Here is a 20,233-nt window from a genome sequence, read left to right on the forward strand (position 1 = left end):
CTGAATTCAACAAAAATGAAACCAACACAAAAACTTGATAGAAAAGGTTATCATCAATATATAACCAAGTATGTAAAAATTCACTGTTTCCACTGCCCCAGCAAGGAAGCTTTTGCTGTGAAGAATGTGAGATGGGCACTGATAACATGTATGATTTAGCACAGTGTATGTGGGTTGTTCTTTTACTAACAAAAGCTTTTCTTTTCCTTTTTTTTGGTAGTGGAGATCGAACTTGGGTCCTTGTGCTTGCGCAGCAGGCGGTGAAACCATTGAGCTAAATCCCCGGCCCTAGCTCTTCTTTTCTTTATAGCAATCAGGATCGAACCCAGGGACTACTGAGCATGTAGCCCCACCCCTTTTTATTTTGTGACAGGGTCCTACTGAGTTGCTCAGGTTGGCCTCAAACTTGTGATTCTCCTGCCTCAGCCTCCTGAGTAGTTAGGTTACAGACAGGTGCTTCCATGCCTGGCTAACAAAGGGTCTTATTGGTGATCTTATGGTGTATTTTGTAGGTAGAGGAGTAGTAAGGAAAAGAAGCAGAGTCATAGAATTGTGGAGATGGAAGATTTTTAAGAGATCACCTCTGTCCAGTAATGGTTCATGGGACTTGTCAGACCCACAGGAGCCTGGGAAAATGCCATCAGGGTCAGGCCAGACCTCAAGTAGCAACCAGAGGAAGCCAGGTAAGCCTGGAAGGAGGATACCTTGTAGGTGTTGCCAGCTTTCTGCTCTTTCCTTATTATGTTCATCAACCTGAAAGCTCTGTATTTTGGTATAGAATGCAAAGTCAACATTGCTAAAATTTTTTGACGTGCCTTGGATCAGTTTGCATAAAGTCACCTTTGCTTGAGTCCAGTTTTGCAACTTTATTTTATCTTATTATTTATTTTTGCCAGCATTGAGACTTGACCCAAGACTTGCTATGCTAGGCAAGTGCTTTACTACTGAGCTTCACCCCTAGCCCCAGTTACATACAATATTAATCCATGGAACATCTGTAATGTGAGAACCAAAGAGCCTCCATGGGTTTCTAGTTGGTTTCATAGCCAAAGATCTTGGAATATTAAGCTTACTCCTTATTCCATGATTATATGCTTGCGTGACCTTTCTTCTCTGCTTTGAGGAGGATTTTTTTTTTTTTTTTGGCCCTGGGGATCGAATTCTGGTCCTTGCGCTTGCAAGGCAGGCGATGGAACCACTGAGCTAAATCCCCGGCTAGGTGACCTTTCTTTTTTTTTTTTTGGTACCAGGGATCAAACACGGGTCCTTGCACTTTGCACTTGCGCTAGGTGACCTTTCTTAACAGCTGTATTTTCCCTAGAAGTCCATGCCTGCAAACTTCCATAATTGAGCTGCACCATGGAGGAACCATTCTCATTTTACACTAATTTTTGATATCTTAGGTCCCTGGCAAGGAACAACTCTGTGAAAGGGCCATGCTGTACTGAAACCATATCTGGAGGGGAGAAGAGCTGTACGTTGTACTCACTGACCAGCTGTGGTTTGGTTGTTTTGGACTAAGTGTGTGCCCCTAATACAATCAACCAAAGTTGAACATGGTAGAAAATACGCCTATGGGCGCAGAAAGGTACGATAGACACAAGACTTCACATTTTTGGTAGGAATGATCACCGTTTGTTCAGGGTTTATGTCCCAGGCACTCTATAAAGATCTTTACATAGTTTCTCCTACAATAATTCCAGAAGGTAATTGTTACCATGTTATAGATAGGAAATGAAGATTCAGCTAACCCAGGATTTGAAACTAGGGTTACCTGTCCCTAAAGCTTCTTTTTCACTACTGTACTAGCATCCTGTTGGTGGACATGGACTAGATCATGAAGATGTGATGTATCATGTGGAATAGACAGCTAGGGTGTCTGCGTATCCATGTCCTCTTCTCAGAATTCTCCCCAAATGGCACTGTGTGGGGTAACCGGGCATCTCATTGTCTACCAGACACTGGACCTTGTTCTGAGCACTAGGTGGATGGCAGTGAACAAAACACACAAAACCTGTGTACCCAACATAGTGTAGTGGACAAAGCAGAACAAAATCTTGCCTGAATAGGCCTTGCATTCTAGGGAGTCATGTGTGAGAGGGACAGAGGTAGAAGCTTTAGTCTGGATGCAGGGAAAGAAGTCATGCAGTTGACTGGATCATTGTCCTCAGTTCACCTCTGTACAGTGGCCATGGCTTTCTGGTGGATGTAGTGTACTTCTCTATGCCTTGACTTTGAGCTGGGCCGAGGCAATTTGGCCTGCAGAATTTTAATAGAGCTGAAAGCAGAGGGCTTTCTGTGCTTGTGCAGTTTGACTTCCTGGATTCCCGTGATGCATTGTGAGGAGAACAAGCCTGGGTAGCCGTTGGTCCATGCGGGATGAGAAACGTGGAGCAAACCTGAACCCCATCTACAGCCTGGAACCTAGAGTCCAGCCTTATCTAGTGGCATCGCTAACTGACAACACCCATGAACGAGAACTAAATGCTGAATGTTTTGAGTCATTGAGTTTTGGAGTGGTTTGTCACCATTACTGAAGTAAGCATTTTCTGAAAGAGAAACTGCCTTAGCATTCAGTCACTTTCCAGCTTCATGTCTGTCTTTTTGGGGTGCCCACAGTAATTCCTGCTTTAGGTGTCTGAAATTTAGTATGTCCCTATGATGAATTCTGTGAGACACAGTCATTTGCATTCCCATTCTTATTTTTTAAATATCTTATTTTTAATTGACACAATAATTGTATTTATGGAGGTAACAGTGTGATTTCAGTACATGTATACAGTGTGTAGTGATCAGGTCCAAGTAATTGGTATATCCCTCACCCCAAACATAATTCATTTGTTTTGGGAATACAGTATTCAAAATTATCTTTACTAGCTATTTTGAAATATATAATTAAGTGTTGTCATCTGTAGTTACCTTTTATGCTGTAGAACACTAGAAGTTATTCCTCCTGTCCAGCTGCACCTCTGCCCGTTAAGCCACTGTCCACTCTTTGTCCCCAATCTCCCCAGGCTCTGGTTACCGCTCCTGTGGTACTATGGTTACCTCTACTATGATGTTGACTTTTTTTCCAGTTTTCCATGTAGTAAGAATGTGGGGTATTTGCAATTTGGGGTATCTCTCTGTGCCCAGCTTCACTTAACATAATGTCCTCCATTCCATTCTTAATTGAGATAGCAAATCTAAACTACAGTTGACAGACCAAGGGAATGTAAAAATGTGTGGCGAGGCAGGGAGGCCATTGCATTCTGGATGGGACGCAAGCTGTCTGTGATGCGAAGCTAAATGATTTTACATGTGCCTAAACCACATTCCTCATGGGACTGAGGCGGATGGTATTGTGTAAAGGAAGACTCTTGGCTTCAGTGGCACGTTAATGAATTTGACTCTGAAGGCAGTGAAAAGCATGGGTGTCATAGCACATTCTGAAGCTTTCTGAAGGAGGGGATTGATGTGTGGAGGTTCAGCAGTAGAATCAAGAGGAGCTGGTCATTAATGAGACAAGCGAGACCAAGGAGGCAGTTCTGACTTCTTTCTCAGCAACCGAGTGGGAGCTGACATCATTCACTCTGACAAGGAAGTAACCCAGGGGAGGGGCATGGATGGGAGGTGGGTAGGAGATGTGTTCAACTTTGAATAGATTGAGCTGCGAGTATCTTTTGGACATCCAGTGGAGGATGAAAGATGTCCAGTTTCCAAATCAACCTGGAACTCTGATGAGAGAATGGGACTAGAGGTAGATTTAGGGCTTTGGACAAAGCCCCAGGAAGCATAGACATTTTAAGGACTAACAATGTCAATGAGAGAGAGGCGAGTTGTACAGAAAGACATTGGATTAAACTGGGAGAAGTTTACAGACTAAGTGATTGGATTTACAAGGAGGCTGCTGACAAGTGGCATTCCAAAAAATCCACCATTCTCACCCATGAAACTGACCATTCTACACAGGGGCTCAGTAAAAACAGTTGTGCGATGGATTAGCATTAGACACTTAAAATCAGCTTCCTTACAAGGATTCTGCATTTCACACCCATGTTCAAGCGGGTATGGCATAGAATGTACACCTAAAGGAAAATGGCAGAACACTATAAAAGTATGATTTCAATTATATTAATGTGTGTAGAATGTTGCTGGTGGGCCAAAAGGAACCCTTCTACATTGCTGGTGAGAATGTAAGTTAGTGCAGCCTCTGTGGAAACCAGTGTAGTGGTTTCTCAAAAAACCAATAGAGCTACCATTTGATCCAGCTATACTACTTAGTATATACCCCAAGGGGTTTAAAGTTGGCATACTATAGGAATACCTGTGTACCCATGTTTATTGGATACAATTCAAAATAGCCAAGTTGGAGAACTAGCCTAGGTGCCTACAGGTAGATGAGTGGATAAGGAAAATGTGGCATATATGCACAGTGGAATATTATTCTGCCATAGACAACACATATTTTGTCATTTGTAGGAAAATGGATGGATCTGGAGCCAGCATGTTGAGTGAAGTAAGCCTACTCAAATATCACATGTATCTCCCTAGTAGAGAGACTATTATTATACAAGAGGAAGGGAATAATGGAAAGGGAGAAGAGGGTATAAGGGATGGTAATGTTGCAGCAGAGCGGAGCAGCTCTGTGCTCCAGCCAAGTGTTACAACTCAGTGTCGCAGCTAAGTGCCACAGCTCAGAGGCATGGCTAAGTGTTACAGCTCAGTGTGGCAGGTCTGGGTCACAGCTCTCATTCTTTGAAGACTTGAGACTCTGATTGCTTGAAGAGGTGGAGAAAACCCCCCAGCAGACTCAAGAGTCTGATCACTCTACCAGAAATGAAAGCCTCCTTATATAGGGATCTACAGGGTAGAGGAGCATGCGCAATGAAGCAGGGGGCGGAGTTACAGAATATTCCTGGAGTAAAGGGGTGGAGTTACAGGACATTACTGAAATGTGCCTTGTGAGCATGCTCACTGAAGCCGGGGGGGCGGAGTTACAGAACATTGCTGAAGCAGAGGGCCAGAGTTACAGAACGTTGTGAGGGGGCAGAGCTTAACAACATTCCTGAAGGGTCGCACAGTTGACCATTTTTGATACATTTGTCACACAGTAACAAACCATTTTGATACACTGGACAGGAGGAGCCCAGCAACACAAACTTACATTTCCAAAACAAAACATTCTGTGGAAAAAAAAAATGGAGGCAAGCCAAGGGCCTGTCTAATTGTATAGCACTTCTCTATCAGTAATAGAATTGATATAATCAAGATATACACATTAAAACCCAATGTTTTAAAAAAACTAATACATACCACTAAGAAAAGAAAAATACACAAGAAATTGAAGAGAAATAGAACACATTATAATGGGGGGGGGCTGGTCAAGGGTTCCTATGACCTTGACAGCCTTTCTAACATGTTCACGTATAAAATACAGGTGAGCACTGTTTACCTTATAGGATTGTGTTAAATGAGATTTTTAAAAGGCACTTTGAAAATTTAAAAAGACTATGAATTTTGCAGAATGAAGGCACTTCCAACCACTAATATTTTGTTCCACAGAAATCAGTTTCTGAGGGGACCTTGGCAAGATGATATTCGGTGTTTAAAATGAATTGATTAGGTTTCTTGAGTGAAAAGTCTGAACAATCTGAAAATTCTACAGTCATGTTTATTTTTCATTAAACTAAGTGGAAATGCATCATACTCCATATTTCATTGCAAATCTGATTGATTTGTACCAGAACATAAAGCGCTCTCTGGCTGTGGTTTCACTGTGTACTCCAAATACAGAAAGCCTCTAAATACCTTTCTTTGTGAAATGGCTTTAAATGAACTTTTAAACACCAGCTTCCTGTGTTCCACTGCCAAGGCTACAGCATATATTTGTAAAAACTTTTCTGCTTGCTAGGACAACCCATTAATTACATACTAACCTTGTATCAATATTGGGCTTGTTGACTTGCAAGGTCTTTAGAAGTGGAAGCCTTACCTGACCATCTGCCAAATGCTGCCATTGGAAATGCTTTTCTCTATTACTGTAATAAAATCACTAAAATCATTTCCTGTTCCCAGTCCTTGTTCAGATCTTCTATCTACTGTCAATAAGAGGATATTAAAATACTCAGGAAAGTCCACATATCCTTTTCATCCTGGCCCACAGTGAAGCACATGGTTTTGTGTTTTAGTGATGGAAATAATAAATAATCAATGACGTCAAGCCTATTGTAATAAAGAAGGTTGCTTATTAAACTCCCTTTCTCCAACTGTTTTTCCTTTGACATCATGGTATCTGTTTATAATGACTTTTATGGATTTTCCCCCTTACTGGTCTTGATTTACAGTAAGTAAAATTAAAGTTTTGGGGACAGCCCCTTCACAGATGTGACATGTTCTTGCTCAGGCACAATATACTCGCAGACATCAACAGTGGGGAAAAAGAACAAAGAGGGGCTCTATATTTTGGAGGAGTTTGACTTCTTCACTATGGGCTTGCTTCCAAGAAGGGGTGTAAGTTGAAAGCACAGTGGAGGGATGGGTGAGGAGTGTATGTATGATCAGCCCTAAATTCCAGTGAACACATGCCATTATGTCAGCACAGGATCATATAGTTTGTTTGTTCGTTTGTTTGTTTTGGTACCGGGGATCAAACTTGGGACCTTCCGCTTGCGAGGCAGGTGGCGGAACCACTGAGCTAAATCCTTGGCCCAAGGATCATATAGTTTTAAGTGATGCCTTGTTGGCCCCATACTGTGAGGGATTTGCCCCTCTGGAAATTCACTCTTCTTTGAGACTGTTTTGGGGAAGGGTGGTCTCACTTGTAAATCCATGAATATGCTGTGCTCGCTTCGGCAGCACATACACTAAAATCCATGAATATGCTTTCCTCAAAATGCAACTGATTTTGGACTTTTCCTTCCTGCGTATAACCAGGAACAAGTATTCAATTAGCCAGTTAGCAAGGCATGAAACTCTTTAAGTTCTTTAACTTCCTCATCTCTACTGTTTTCATTGGAAGAAATCTGTTGATGTTGTGGGCCTTGGAATGAAGTCTCTAAATTACATTCTCCAAGTTTTTCTTTTTATGTTTGTTTTAAGTTTGTACAAACCAGATTACTTGTTTGTCCTAAATGATCTGTAGAAATTATTTCAATTTTTATGATTGTAGTATCGATATTCAAAGCAATTTAGAGACTTCTTGTTCCAAATGCAGCCCTCTATTTCCTACATCAAATGATGTCCAAATGATCTATAAAGATGCAAATTTCACATTTTCCCATGAGCCTTGAGTGATCTAAAATGATATTTTGTGTTTTAAGAAGTGGCTTACTTCTTAAAAGTTTGTTTCTGGAGCATTGTGGCCCAAAGGAAAACCAGGAGGCTCATGCTGCAGAAGCCCTTTGGAGGAACGTGCCAACCGCTCCGTAACCATGAGCTAGCTCTCCTTTGATGGTGTGATTAATAGTTTCCATAATCATATCATCCTGGTTATTCTGGGCCCAGAGTTTACTCAGACTTGAAAGAAATGGAAGTTAATTGAAAAAGATTAAAAAAAAATCTTGCTCTCTTATTTTCCTTGAGTCTCTCATCCCAAGAGGCAAACAGAAAGAGAATCGAGGGTTTGTTGCCAGTGACAGTCAGGATGTTTATTTCCTGGTGCAATTCTGGATATAAAGAACCAGAAGAAAGCAGGTGGTGGAGAGGAGGTAGCTACAGGAAGAGGGGCACAGCTAGCTGTGCCTAAATAATTGCAGACAGAGCAGAAACACTGAGCAGTGGCTCCAGTGCACACGGGGAGGGTTGTCTTACTCCACTGTGCACGTCTGGCCCTTTAGATATTCAGGAATAAATGTAGAGGGAGCAGAAAAGGGGTTTGAGGTTGATGTGATTATAATCAGAAGAACTAGGTTGTCTGTATCTATTCCTACCTTACAGGGGCTTCCACAAGCTTGACACATGCCAGAGTCTGGAAAATACTTTGTTTAAAGTCTTTCTTTTGTAACTCTAAAGTTTGTCAACTGCATTCTGGTGCTGATTTCTGTAAGGTTGTTGTTGGAGAGATTCAGGGGGCAAAGGATTGGTTCTTACAGGAGAATTGAAATGTTAATAGAACGCAAATTTTCTTAACAGTGTCATATTTTTGGCCAGAGATTAACTTCTGGTATGTGATCATGAAATATTTTGTTAAAGTTTTTTTTTTTTTGGTACTAGGGATCGAACTCGGAACCTTGCACTTGCGAGGCAGGTGTGGGAACCACTGAGCTAAATCCCCAGCCCTACTTTGTTAGTTTATCTCTCTTAATAACTATCAAGAGAGAAACTGAATTGTAGATGAACATTTCCCATTCATTCATTCATTCCACAGTTTGTTGTGACTTGAACTTACTGTTTGTTGAGCGTTGTGCTCACTGAGACTAAAAAGGTGACCCTTCAGATAGGAAGGAAACAAAAGAGCTAGTTAATAGCTGTTCCCTCCATTTCTGAAAATGAAGGCCCATGTCACTTTCCCTGAAGCAAAGTACTTTTCTTTCCTCCCAATTATATGCTACCTGGAGATTTGGGGCTCCTTGGATTTGGGGCTTACACAACTAACTGTAAGGTACAGGTGGTCCTTTTGCGGGCATGTATCTTCCTGCAGTTTATATGCAGGCCCAACAGCACCCTTCTGCCACTGCCCACCCTCCATACAAGGACAGCAGACAAAGCTTTCCTCACTCCTTTTGTGGGTGTGACAAAGTAATCACTCTCAGGCTGTTCCCATTCCAACCTAGGGCTTGGCCCTATCCCACCAGCAAAGGGAGACTCTGAGGTTGGCTTTCCCAAACTGCCTGAAGTTCCCATGTCATATCAGCGTCAAATGGAGCAACAGTGGACGTGACAACAAGCCTGCCATAGCCGGGCAGGATGATGCCACTGCAGAGGTTTAAGGAACTTAAGTCCCTTAGGTATGGATCTTCACCTAAGCCAAAAGAGACAGAATCCTAAATTTAGATTAGCTGTAGGACACAGCCTCAAATGACACGAAGCAACCAGCACCTCGCAAGCTAAAAGGCCAGAGTTGGAATGAACGTACTTCCTCTTCACACCCATCTTGAGGTCTCATAGTTACTCCTGTCCTCCATACACTTGAGACCATCTTAGGAGGAACCCATTGAAGACACTTAAGTTTTTCTTTTCTTCTTCTTCTTTTTTTTTTTGGTACTGGGATCGAACTTGGGACCTTGCGCTTGCAAGGCAGGCTCCAGAACCACTGAGCTAAATCCCTAGGCCTTTCTTTTCTTTTTTAATTAAACATCGAACAGTTCTTATAGAGTTTATTCAAATTACGGGACCTGGGTAAATTTAAACTGATGTACATCTGCGGTTTGTTAGTTTTCCTCCTACTAACATATAGGGGATCCAGAAAAATATCTGTTTTGTTATGGACAAAATAAAGCTGTTTCCTTTCTTTCCACATTTGAGTAATAGGATGAGTTGAATTTTGAGACCCTGCAATTTGGGAATGAGTAGTAGGAGGTGAAGCTGCCAAAGTGTTGACAGATAAGAATCCTTTCAGACTTCTTTTGCAATCTCTGGAGTCAGATATACTCAGTATTCCTCCACATGCATACATTCATTTCTAAAAAATAAAGAGGAAGACAGTAGATTTAAAAAAGGAGACTTTGTTACATTTCAGGAAGCTTGCTGACTTAAGTTTTAGAAATTTTATTTCTATCATCTTTCTTCAACATGAATGAATTTAAAACAGCAACATAAATAGTATCAGAGGCATACATTACTCTGCACTTCTGCCGCAAAGCTGATAGCTTTCCCTATACTTTTTAAAAATTTATTTTAAAATTGTTATTAGCGCATATTTGCAGTACATAATGATTACATTCATTGTAGGTAGTTGGTACAAGTACATAACACATCTTAATTCATTTCACCATTTTGGTGAAGTTTTTATTTTGGTATCAGGAATCAAACTTGGGACCTTGTACCTGTGAGGCAGGCGGCGGAACCACTGAGCTAAATCTCTGGCCCCTTGGTGAAGTTTTTATTGAAGTTTTTGTTAAAGCAAAAATCTAATTTTTCAGGGTGGGGGTATAGCTCCTTGGCAGGTCATTTACCTGGCATGCACAACGCCTTGGGTTCTATCCCAATACAGGAAAAAACAAAACAAAACAATAGGCTACAAGATTCTGTGATGCAGGTTTTTTTCCCCCCAGTACCAGGGATTGAACTCAGGACCTTGCACTTGCAAGGCAGGCAGGCCCTATGCCACTGAGCTAAATCCCCAGCCTTCACTATGATACAGTTTTACCCTGTCCTTTATATTTATTGAGACGGACCTAACTCATGGCACATGGTATACTGATGAGTGTATTTTCTGTTGCCTAAGTAATTTTTTAAAAAATTTAATTTTATTGGTATATTTTAGGTATACAATATAATGACATTCATCATTGGAAATTTGCACCTTTACATAATCTCTCTTGGTTCTTATTTTTTCCTGCTTCCCCTGTCCTCCCTTCAACCCCTCCATCCCTCCTTATTTACAAAGACTTTAGTTCCATTTTTTCATTTTCTCATATTAATTCCATTCCCTTCTTTCTGTTCCCCTATCCCTCCCACTTTGCCTTCCCCTTTGCCCCTTTTCTTCCTATTTCACATTATCCGTTATACCTTTTAGACCTTATTTACACTTTCAGTTTCTCACACTAGAGAAACTATTTGGTATTTACACATGTGTGTCCTATTTATTACACTTAAATAGTATTGCCTCAATCTGCATCAATTTAGCTATAAATATCTCTAATTTCTCATTTTTTATGGCTGAGTAGTACTCCATTTTATAAAAAAGAACCCCATTTTCTTTATCCAGTCTCCAGTTGATGGGCATTTGGGCTGCTTCCAAGTTTTAGCGATTACAAATTGTGCTGCTATGAACATGGGTGCACATATATCACTGTGGTATGATTCTTTTAATTCTTTGGGGAAGATACCCAGCAAGGGAATAGCTGGGTCAAATGGGACTTCCAGTCCTAGTTCTTTGAGGTATCTCCATACAGATCTCCACAGTGGTTGCACCAGTCTACACTCCCACCAGCAGTAGGGAAGGGTTCCTTTCTCTACACACCCCCGTCAGCATTTGTTATTGGTTGATTCAATGATGGCAGCCATTCTCTCTGGGGTGAGGTGGAATCTCAGTGTTGTTTTGATTTGCATCTCTCTAATGACCAGTGATGTTGAACATTTTTTCATATGTTTATTTGCTACTTTTACTTCTTTGAGAAATGTCTGTTCATTTCAGATGCCCATTTTTGGATTGGGTCTTTAAATTTGGGAGGTCTGATTTTTTTTAAGTTCTTTATGGATTCTAGATAGTACACCTTTGTCTGAGGAACAGCAGGTGAAAATTTTTTCCCACATTGTGGGTTGTCTCTTCACACTGTTAGTGGTTTCTCCTGCTGTGCAGAAGCTTTTTAGTAAGAAGAGATCACACTTGTTGATCATTTGTGGTAGTTCATGGGAAACTGAGGTTTTGTTCATAAAATCATTTCCTACACTAATATCTTCAAGAGTTCTACCTAACCTCTGTTCCAGCCAGTTCAGCATTTCTGTTTTAATATTTAGATCTTTAATCCATTTTGATTTTAGTTTAGTGCATGGTGAGAGGTATAGGTCTGGTTTTAATCTTTGGCAAGTTGAAACCCAATTTTTCCAGCACCATTTATTAAAGAGGCTATCTTTCCTCCAGTGAGGGTGTTTGGGTCCTTTGTTAAAGATGAGGTGGCTGAGTGTGTCTGGAGTTGTTTCTGCATCTTCTAATCTGTTCCACTGGCCCTCAGATCTGCTGCTTTGTCAGTACCATGCTGTTTTTATCACAGTGGCTTTGTAGTATAGTTTCAAGTTGGGGATTGTGATACCCTCTGTCATGTCTCTGTTGGCTAGAATTACTTTTGCTATTCTGGGTCTCTTCTTGTTCCAAATGCATTTTTGGATTGTTTTCTCAAGGTCCATGAAGTATGCTGCTGGGATCTCAATTGGAATTGCATTAAATCTATATAGCAGTTTTGGAAGTATGGCCATTTTCACTATGTTGATCCTTCCTACCCAGGAGCAGGGGATGTCTGTCCATTTTCTGATATCATCTTCAATCTCTCTTTGCAGAGTGCCATAATTTTCAGAGAAGAAGTCTTTGATTTCTTTTGTTAGGTTGATTCCTAGGTATTTCAGTATCTTGGATGCTATTGTGAAAGGAATTATTTGCCCTTTTTCTCTCTCATTGAGTCTGTCATTTGTGTAGAGGAAAGCTATTGATTTTTGTGTGTTGACCTTGTATCCAGCTACTTGACTGAATTTGGTTATCAAGTCTAGAAGCCTTTTGGTGGAGTTCTTGGCATCTTCTATATAGAGTATCATGTCATCTGCAAATAATGTCAATTTGACTTCTTCATTTCCTATCTTTATTCCTTTTATTTGTTTCTCTTGTCTTAATTGCCATAGCTAATGTTTCCAAAACTATATTGAACAGGACTGGTGATAGTGGACATTCTTGTCTTGTTCCTGATTTTGGTGTGAAGGATTTCAGCTTTTGACCATTTAGTATGATATTGGCTGTTGGTTTTTCATACATGGCTTTTATTAGATTGAGGTAGAGACCATCTATTCCAATTTTTTGTAGGGTTTTTATCATAAATGCATGTTGGATTTTGTCAAATGCTTTTTCTGCATCTATTGAGATGATCATATGGTTTTTGTCCTTGGCTCTATTGATATAGTGTATTACATTTATTGACTTGTGTATGTCGAATCATCCCTGCGTCCCTGGGATGAATCCCACTTGGTCAGGGTGTATGACCTTCTTGATGATCTTCTGCATTCTGTTTGCCAGTATCTTATTAAGGATTTTTGCATCTATGTTCATTAGTGAGATTGGCCTATAGTACTCTTTTTCAGTTGGGTCTTTTTCTGCTTTGGGGATCAAGGTGATGCTTGCTTTTAGAAATGAATTTGGGAGTATTGCGTCCCTTTCAATTTCATTGAGGTGTTTAAACAGTAGAGGCAGTAGTTCCTCTCTAAATGTCTTGTAGAATTCGGCAGTGAAGCCATCAGGACCCAGGCTTTTCTTACTTGGTAAGTTTTTAATTACATTATCAATTTCATTGATTGGTATTGGGTTGTTTAGAATTTTTAGGTCTTCTTCATTCAACTTTGGTAATTCATACGTATCTAGGAATCTGTCCATTTCTTCTGTGTTTTCCATCTTATTGGCATATAGGTTCTTGAAGTAGGTATTGATGATCCCTCGGATTTCTGCTGGGTCCGTTGCAATTTCATCCTTTTCATTCCTTATTGCATGGATTTGGGCCTTTTCTTCCCTTTTTCTGATAAGGTTGGCTAAGGGTTTGTCAATTTTGTTGATTCTTTTGAAGAACCAACTCTTGGCTTCATTGATTTTTTGTTTCATTCTGTCTCCATTGCTTTGGTTTCTGCTCTGATATTTATAATGTCCTCCCTTGTATGAGCTTTGGGTTTGTCCTGCTCTTTTTCTAGAACCTTGAGGTTTAGCATCAGGTTGTTTAATTGGGGTTGGTCTGTTTTCCTAATATGACTATTCACTGCTATGAATTTCCCTCGTAAGACTGTTTTCTTTGTGTCCCATAGATTCTGATATGTTGTATTGGCATTGTCATTTAATTGAAGGAACTGTCTGATATCTTCTTTAATTTCCTCTGTGACCCATTGGTTATTCAGAAGTGTGTTGTTCAGTTTCCATGTGTTTATGAAATTTTTGCAGTTTCTTTTGCTATTGATCTCCAATTTCATCGCACTATAGTCTGGTAATATACATGGGATAACTTCAGTTCCTTTGCACTTACTTAACTATGTTCTGTGAGCAAGTATGTGGTCTATTTTGGAGAACGACCTGTGTGCAGCTAAAAAGAATGTGTATTCTGATTTTGTGGGGTGGAACACTCTGTAAACATCTGTTAAGTTCATTTGTTCAAGAGTTTGATTGAGTTCTAGTATTTCATTGCTTGTTTTTTGTCTAGTTGATCTATTTGTGACAGTAGGGTATTGAGGTCCCTCACTACTATTGTATTAGTGCTTATATAATTTTTCATGACCATTAGTATTTGTTTTATATAGTTGGGGACACTAGTGTTTGGTGCATAGATATTTATGAGTGTCATCTCTTCCTCTTGGATTGTTCCCTTTACAAGGATGTAGTGTTCTTCTTTGTCTCTCTTAATCAGTGTTGGTTTGAAATCTGCTTGATCTGCAAAGAGGATAGTTACTCTTGCTTTTTTTCGGGTTTCTGTTGCATGGAGTATTGTTTTCTACCCTTTAACTTTCAGTCTATGAGTTTCTTTTTAAACTAAGTGTATTTCTTGTATGCAGCATGTTGCTGGATCTTGTTTCTTGACCCATTCTACCAGTCTGTTTCTTTTGATTGGTGAGTTGAGGCCACTAACATTGATGGTTATAACTGATACATATTGACTTATTATTGTCATGAGTTTTTCTTTTTGTTGGATTCTCCCCCTTTGTATTTAATTTCTTGTTGTGTCCAGTGGATTTATTTTGCTGGGCTTCCTGGGGTTGTGATCCTTGTTGTCTTTTCCCAGGATATTGTCTAAAATTGTTTGGAGTGCTAGTTTGGTATTCATGAAGTTCCTAAGGTGCTCTTTGTCATGAAAGTATCTTAGTTCTCCATCAATTTTGAAAGATAGTTTTGCAGGGTACATCAATCTGGGTTGGAGGCTGTTTTCTTTTAGGGCTTGGAATATGTCACTCCAAGCTCTCCTTGCCTTAATGGTTTGTGTAGAGAAGTCTGCTGTGATTCTGATGGGCTTTCCTTTGTATGTGATTTGTTTCTTTTCTGTAACTGCTTGTAGAACTTTGTTCTTCTGTTGGTGATAGAGAAAAGTTTTAAGTAGCTTAGTAGATTAAATATTAAGGTAGTTGTAGAAGCATAATAAGTAAAATATTCCTTTAAGATTTGCTTTTCCCATAACCCTTGTTGTTTAAGGTGTCTGTTGTCTGACTCTTTCACCAGTAACTTCATTATAGATAACATTTTAACCTAACAAAGTTACAAATGCCTGGATGAATTTACAATGTACATGTGCTTACCTTGTCTGTGACTTGTAAATAGGAACTGGAATTGTATTTACACATCAAAGACCACTAGGGATGAGATAGTGACTAACAAAGGTATAAAAAGAGGAGGCTAACAAAGAACCAGGCAGACACTGACCAGACCAGTTTTCAGTGGTCCTGCCTGCTTGCAAATAAAGCTTTTGTTATTTTACCCAAATTCTGTGTATTTCTCTCTGGGATTTCCAGAACATTGGGTTTCTGGAATCTTAACAATTATATGCCTATGTGTAGATTTTGTTTTTGATCAAGGCTAGTTGGAGTCCTATATGCCTTACTTATCTGTATGTCAAGTTCTTTTCCCCTGCTTGGGAAGTTTTCTGCCATCACTTCTGTGAACAGTTTTTTTTTAATGTCATCTGCACTCTCTCCTGTTTCTTCATTGATCCTGATCAGTCTTATGTTATTCTTCTTTGCATCGTCCAGCAGGTGCTGGATTGATTTCTCGTGGTCCCTTACTATTTTAAAGCAATTTTTTTTCCCTGGTCACTAATTGCAATCCTATCTTCTATATCTGAAATTCTGTCCTCACATTGGCTCATTCTGCTGTGTAGACTTTCAGTGGAGTTTTTAATCTCCTGGAAATCTGTTTGCATCTGCTTTATGGATTCCATTTGTTTCCTATGTTGGGATTCCATCATGTTCCTTAGATCCTCTCTAGATTTATTAATCATGTCTTGAACTATGGGGACAATCTCTGCTGTTATCTGAGAAATTATTTCTTATTTCAGTTTTCCCAGATCCTCTTTTGTTGGCAGTTCGGGGAGTCCAGGTGGTTGAGTATCAGAGTGTTCCATCTTGTTTCCCTTTGGGGCTGCTGTAGGTGATCTGAAAGTCTGGTTTTGAGGCTAGTTTATGTGTCTTCTCATTTCACCGTGGTGGTCGGGTGGTTGTGGTGTTGGTGCCCACATGGCTCACCTCCTCTACCCTGGGAGCAGTGCATTATGGTGGCCCAGAAGCCTCCTCACAATACCTCTGAGAAAAGCAACTTAATAAAGGCAAAGTGTTATCTGGCTCATGGTGTCATTCTATGGTTGGCTGGCCCCATAGTGCTATGGCCTGTGTGAAGGCAGGGCATTGTGGCAGGGAGCTGCTCAAGATGGTCACCAGGAAGCCTTGCCTAAGTAATTTCTCAGCACTAAGTAAATTGAGTTTCTGTTGATAAAATGTGTGGAATTGTTCCTGTGAAAACTAACATACAGTCATAACACATTCCATCTCCCATGTGTTTATTAGACATGAATTCTGTGCCTTCTGCCAGCTTCTGTGACACAGAACTGAGTAACTCTGGGTCGCTGCTTCGGGGGCTCATGGCCCAGTCCCTGAGAAAGAATGAAGCAGAAGCTCAGTACTTGTCAGGCAGCACATTGGGTCTGAAGTGATTGGTGCCTTTGCCACTGTGGCCCCACTTGTTGGCTTCCTGGTCAGCACTGGAGTCTTTGGCTCTCTAGCCTATAAGTCTCTAAAAATCTTAATTCTTTTTACTTCTCCCTTCTTGCTGACTCTTTCTGTTCCCTTTCTCTTTTCTTTTTTCTAACTCCCAGAGCCTGAGAATGAGTGAGTTCATTTATGCATTCAACAAGCAGCTACTGATTGCCAGCTGCATGCTGGCATGGTGCAAAATGCATGGTGCTTGGCATGTGGCATGCTCTGCAGGTGTTAATTTAAAAATGAAGGAGAACTATTCTCCCTATCTGGAGGCACATTTCCCTGAAGCTAATAAAATTTAAGCTTAAGGCAGTGATTCCTAAACTGTGAGAATAGGTGGAATCACCTAAAGATCTTTACAAATACTGATGCTTGACTTCCACCCCCAGACATTCTGGTTTAATTGGTGTGGGGTAGAAACTGGACATTGGGATTTTTAAAAAGCTACTCAAGGGTTTCTAATGTTCAGCAAAGTTTGACAACCACTGGGATAAGGGCTTCTGACTTGCTGCGGCCTGTTTCTTGCTGGGAAGTGCCTGGTAAGTTTGGATTTGAAATTCTGCATTCTTTTTTTTTAAGCAAGTCCCCTAAATCGAATACGTTTCATGTACCCCAAAACATGGATCTGACCTTCCCTATCCTTGAGGTAGTCTTAGTCCTGTCAGCTGGTTACTTAGCCAGCATGAGCTTTTTAGAATTGTAAATTGGCTGCAAGATGCAGATTAACAGTCCCCTTATGACTACCGTCACATGCCAGCTAAACCTTTACAAACAACAGATGCTGCTCTTTGTAGTATTATGTCACTTATTTTTTGGCCTATGTCCTTAGCAGTGATTTTTGCAATGCTTTCAGAAGGAACTCCTCTGTGGAGTGGAAGAATTGGTTCTGTGCAAGGTTCTGTGGCTTTATTGAGTGTTGCATTGTGTCGACTGGGTTTCGTGGTCAACACAAGAGTTTTTGAGTTGATAGCATTTCTCGTGCAAGCCCTTTGCAAAAGACACACTGTGGTCCTTTTCTTTGTTCCTGGAGTTCTGTACCTTGCAGTCTCCCCTACCTTTCCTGGAGGAGTTGCCTGGTGATGCTGATGAGCTGATTTAAAGCTTGAGGTTTATTCAATGATTTTATTGCAGAGGCAAACAATGACCATTTGTGCTGCACTTGGTAGACAGGATGGCCACGTGTGGAACTTCCTCTTCTGTGCCTTTGGCTAGGTGCACACCCAGAGGTGTCTCTGTGACTCAGCGGAGTGAGCATGAATACTGCCCGAAGACAGAATGGAGCGCATGGTGCAGGAGCCACGAGAGGCTCTCAGCAGAGTTGTAAAGTGGCTCTGAACTCGCTGAGTGACCATGTGAGCTGTGTTTATTTGTGCCATCTACAGAGAACAAAGCTGATCCAGGGGACCCTGAGGCTTTCTTTTCCAGGCCCTGCTTTGTTGTGAGTCCTCTGGCTAATGCTTATTAGCAAGTTGAAGGTGATTACAGATTTGATTATTAGTTGCTTTACTCCTACGGAGGAATATATTATGTAATACATAAGCCAGAATCTTCTCTTCACCCCTAGTGATGAACAACTACAAATTAAAGGTACCACTGCTGCCTTCTGTATGGGAAGCCTGGGGTTTTGTTGATTAATTTCTGCCCCCGTGGAGGCTGTAGGTGTCCTAATATCTGGCATCTATGAGAAAGTGTCCCTGATTAACCTCTTCCAGGGTGGCATCCAGAGCATAAGTACCTTGTAGACAGGATTTTCTCAAAGAGGAGAGGAAGATCTCTCCTTTCTGTCCATTGGTATCTCAGAGCCTGGGTTTCCTTGTCTTTCTACATGGCCTGTTTTCTCCTCTTGACTATTCCAGGCAGTCACATTTGGATTCTCTGTGTCCCTAATGGCTGTGAAAGCCTGGCCATGCTCCCTTGAGCTCAGTTGCAGAGACAAAGCAGGGAGGTTAATCATCAGGTTTGCTCATTGCCCCTGATGTGGACTCAGTGAGACCTTTTCAGCAAAAAAGGTATCTCTTCAGAGATCGTTACTTAGACAAATGGTACTGGCTTTGCTTTCAAAGCTGCTTTCAGCAGCCCCAGCAGATGCTGTTTGATTTGCTGTAGGAGAATGACAGGTGGGACTGAATGAGAGGGATGATGACGCCTCTTAATAGCACAAAGCAAACATTAGGACAGCAGACATTGGGGGAAGCCAAGTGTGCCCAAGCGCTGGGCCTAGTTTCCTCACACAGCTGGTTCTCATGTTATGAGATAGCCTCTCTCACCCTAGAAATCCAAGTAGTTAGATTCTAATGCTTCCTAGTGATTTGGAACACTCTGCGTTTCCGTAGGTTTCGGCATTTTCTCACACTGTTTGTTTTAACTTGTGCAGGAATGCTGGTCGTACAAGGGGGTACCATTCTCAGTGTCTTCTTCTTTTTTTTTTTTTTGGTATAGGGAATTGAACTCAGGACCTTGTGCTTGTGAGGTAGGTGAGGTGCCCCTGAGCTAAATCCTTGGCCCCACAGTGTCTTTTTTCTAAATCGCGTGACCCAGATTGACTATATCTTGGCTCTTTCAGATGGTATTGAGTACTTTCCTAATTACTCTAATTCATAATTAGGAGGTTTCTGTAGGATTCAGAACCCAAAGTTAATGAATTCTAAAACAAACAAAAAACCCCCAAAAAACCTGAAAATGAAATAAGTCCTCTGGCTTTTTTCACATTTTGAAGATTTTTCAGTACATTGAGGTAAAAAGTTCATTGGAATAAGTGAGGCCTTGGATTCTGGTCCCCCCTGTCATTTAGTGTGTGACTTCAGGCAGCTATAACACACAGCCAATGGAAGGATTTGTCATGACCCATAATTAGGCTATTTTGCCCAGGGTGTTTGAAATGACCAGCCCTTCTTGGGGTAATGTGATGAAGCAATAATGGTAAAAATAATTTTAAATTGGTATTTTAAAAAATGTAATTGAGAAGGGAAAGAGATTTAAAATGAAACTTGCATAATGCTTGCTGTGTGCAAGCAGACTTTCCACAGATTGTCCCATAAAGCCATTAGGTGTCATCTGAGATAAGCACTCCCTGAAGGCATCACATTGTGAAGATTACTGTGTTTCTGGAGGGGGATTTAATAGATTTGGATTCCAAAGACTCAAGAGATTATGTGCTAGCCTGAACTCTCCCATCCATCTCTTCACTTCATCAAATTAATTTCCATTTGAACATGAGTAGAATCCCATATGGCTTCTAGTACCTGGGGCTTGCTCTGTAGAAGCAGCCTCTGCTTTATACTCATAGATTCCTAAGTGGAGCTTTGACCTTTCTGGTTAAGGATAATAGAGACAATTTGGTTTATCATCACATCTTTCACTTCTCTCCCATAGACTTATTCATTTTTGTATTTATTCATTCCTTCTCAATAACTATATCTGGAATAATTACCTTACTGAGCACCTTCTGTCTAACAGGCATTGTTCTGGATTATGGGCCATGGAGATGGAAGGTACTGTTCCTGATCTGAAGGAATTCATATCAAGGAGCGAAGAAGGAAACAAATAATTATGATGCTCTTGACAGAAGTAAGTTTAAGGAACATTCCTGCTGTGGCTGTGGTTTCTGCATGGTGATTGTAGCTTGTCTCAGGGATCTCCACTAATTAAATGAGGAAACCTAAGCTAAACTCAC

General features: G+C 40.7%; 1 protein-coding gene across 1 annotated transcript in view; it reads left to right on the top strand.

The window, feature by feature from the left end:
- The first annotated feature begins 68 nt into the window (after positions 1–68).
- The window catches only part of Tph1 (tryptophan hydroxylase 1), a 58,442-nt gene continuing 38,277 nt past the window's right edge, over positions 69–20,233 (top strand). The window contains exon 1 of the mRNA XM_087211589.1: positions 69–20,127. The gene's annotated coding sequence lies outside the window, so the exon portion shown is untranslated. The remainder of the gene's footprint in view (positions 20,128–20,233) is intronic.

Source organism: Heterocephalus glaber, unplaced genomic scaffold (assembly GCF_053883595.1).
Source record: "Heterocephalus glaber isolate CG9 unplaced genomic scaffold, H.glaber_assembly_v1.0 deba00001428, whole genome shotgun sequence".
Taxonomy (NCBI): Eukaryota; Metazoa; Chordata; class Mammalia; order Rodentia; family Bathyergidae; genus Heterocephalus; species Heterocephalus glaber.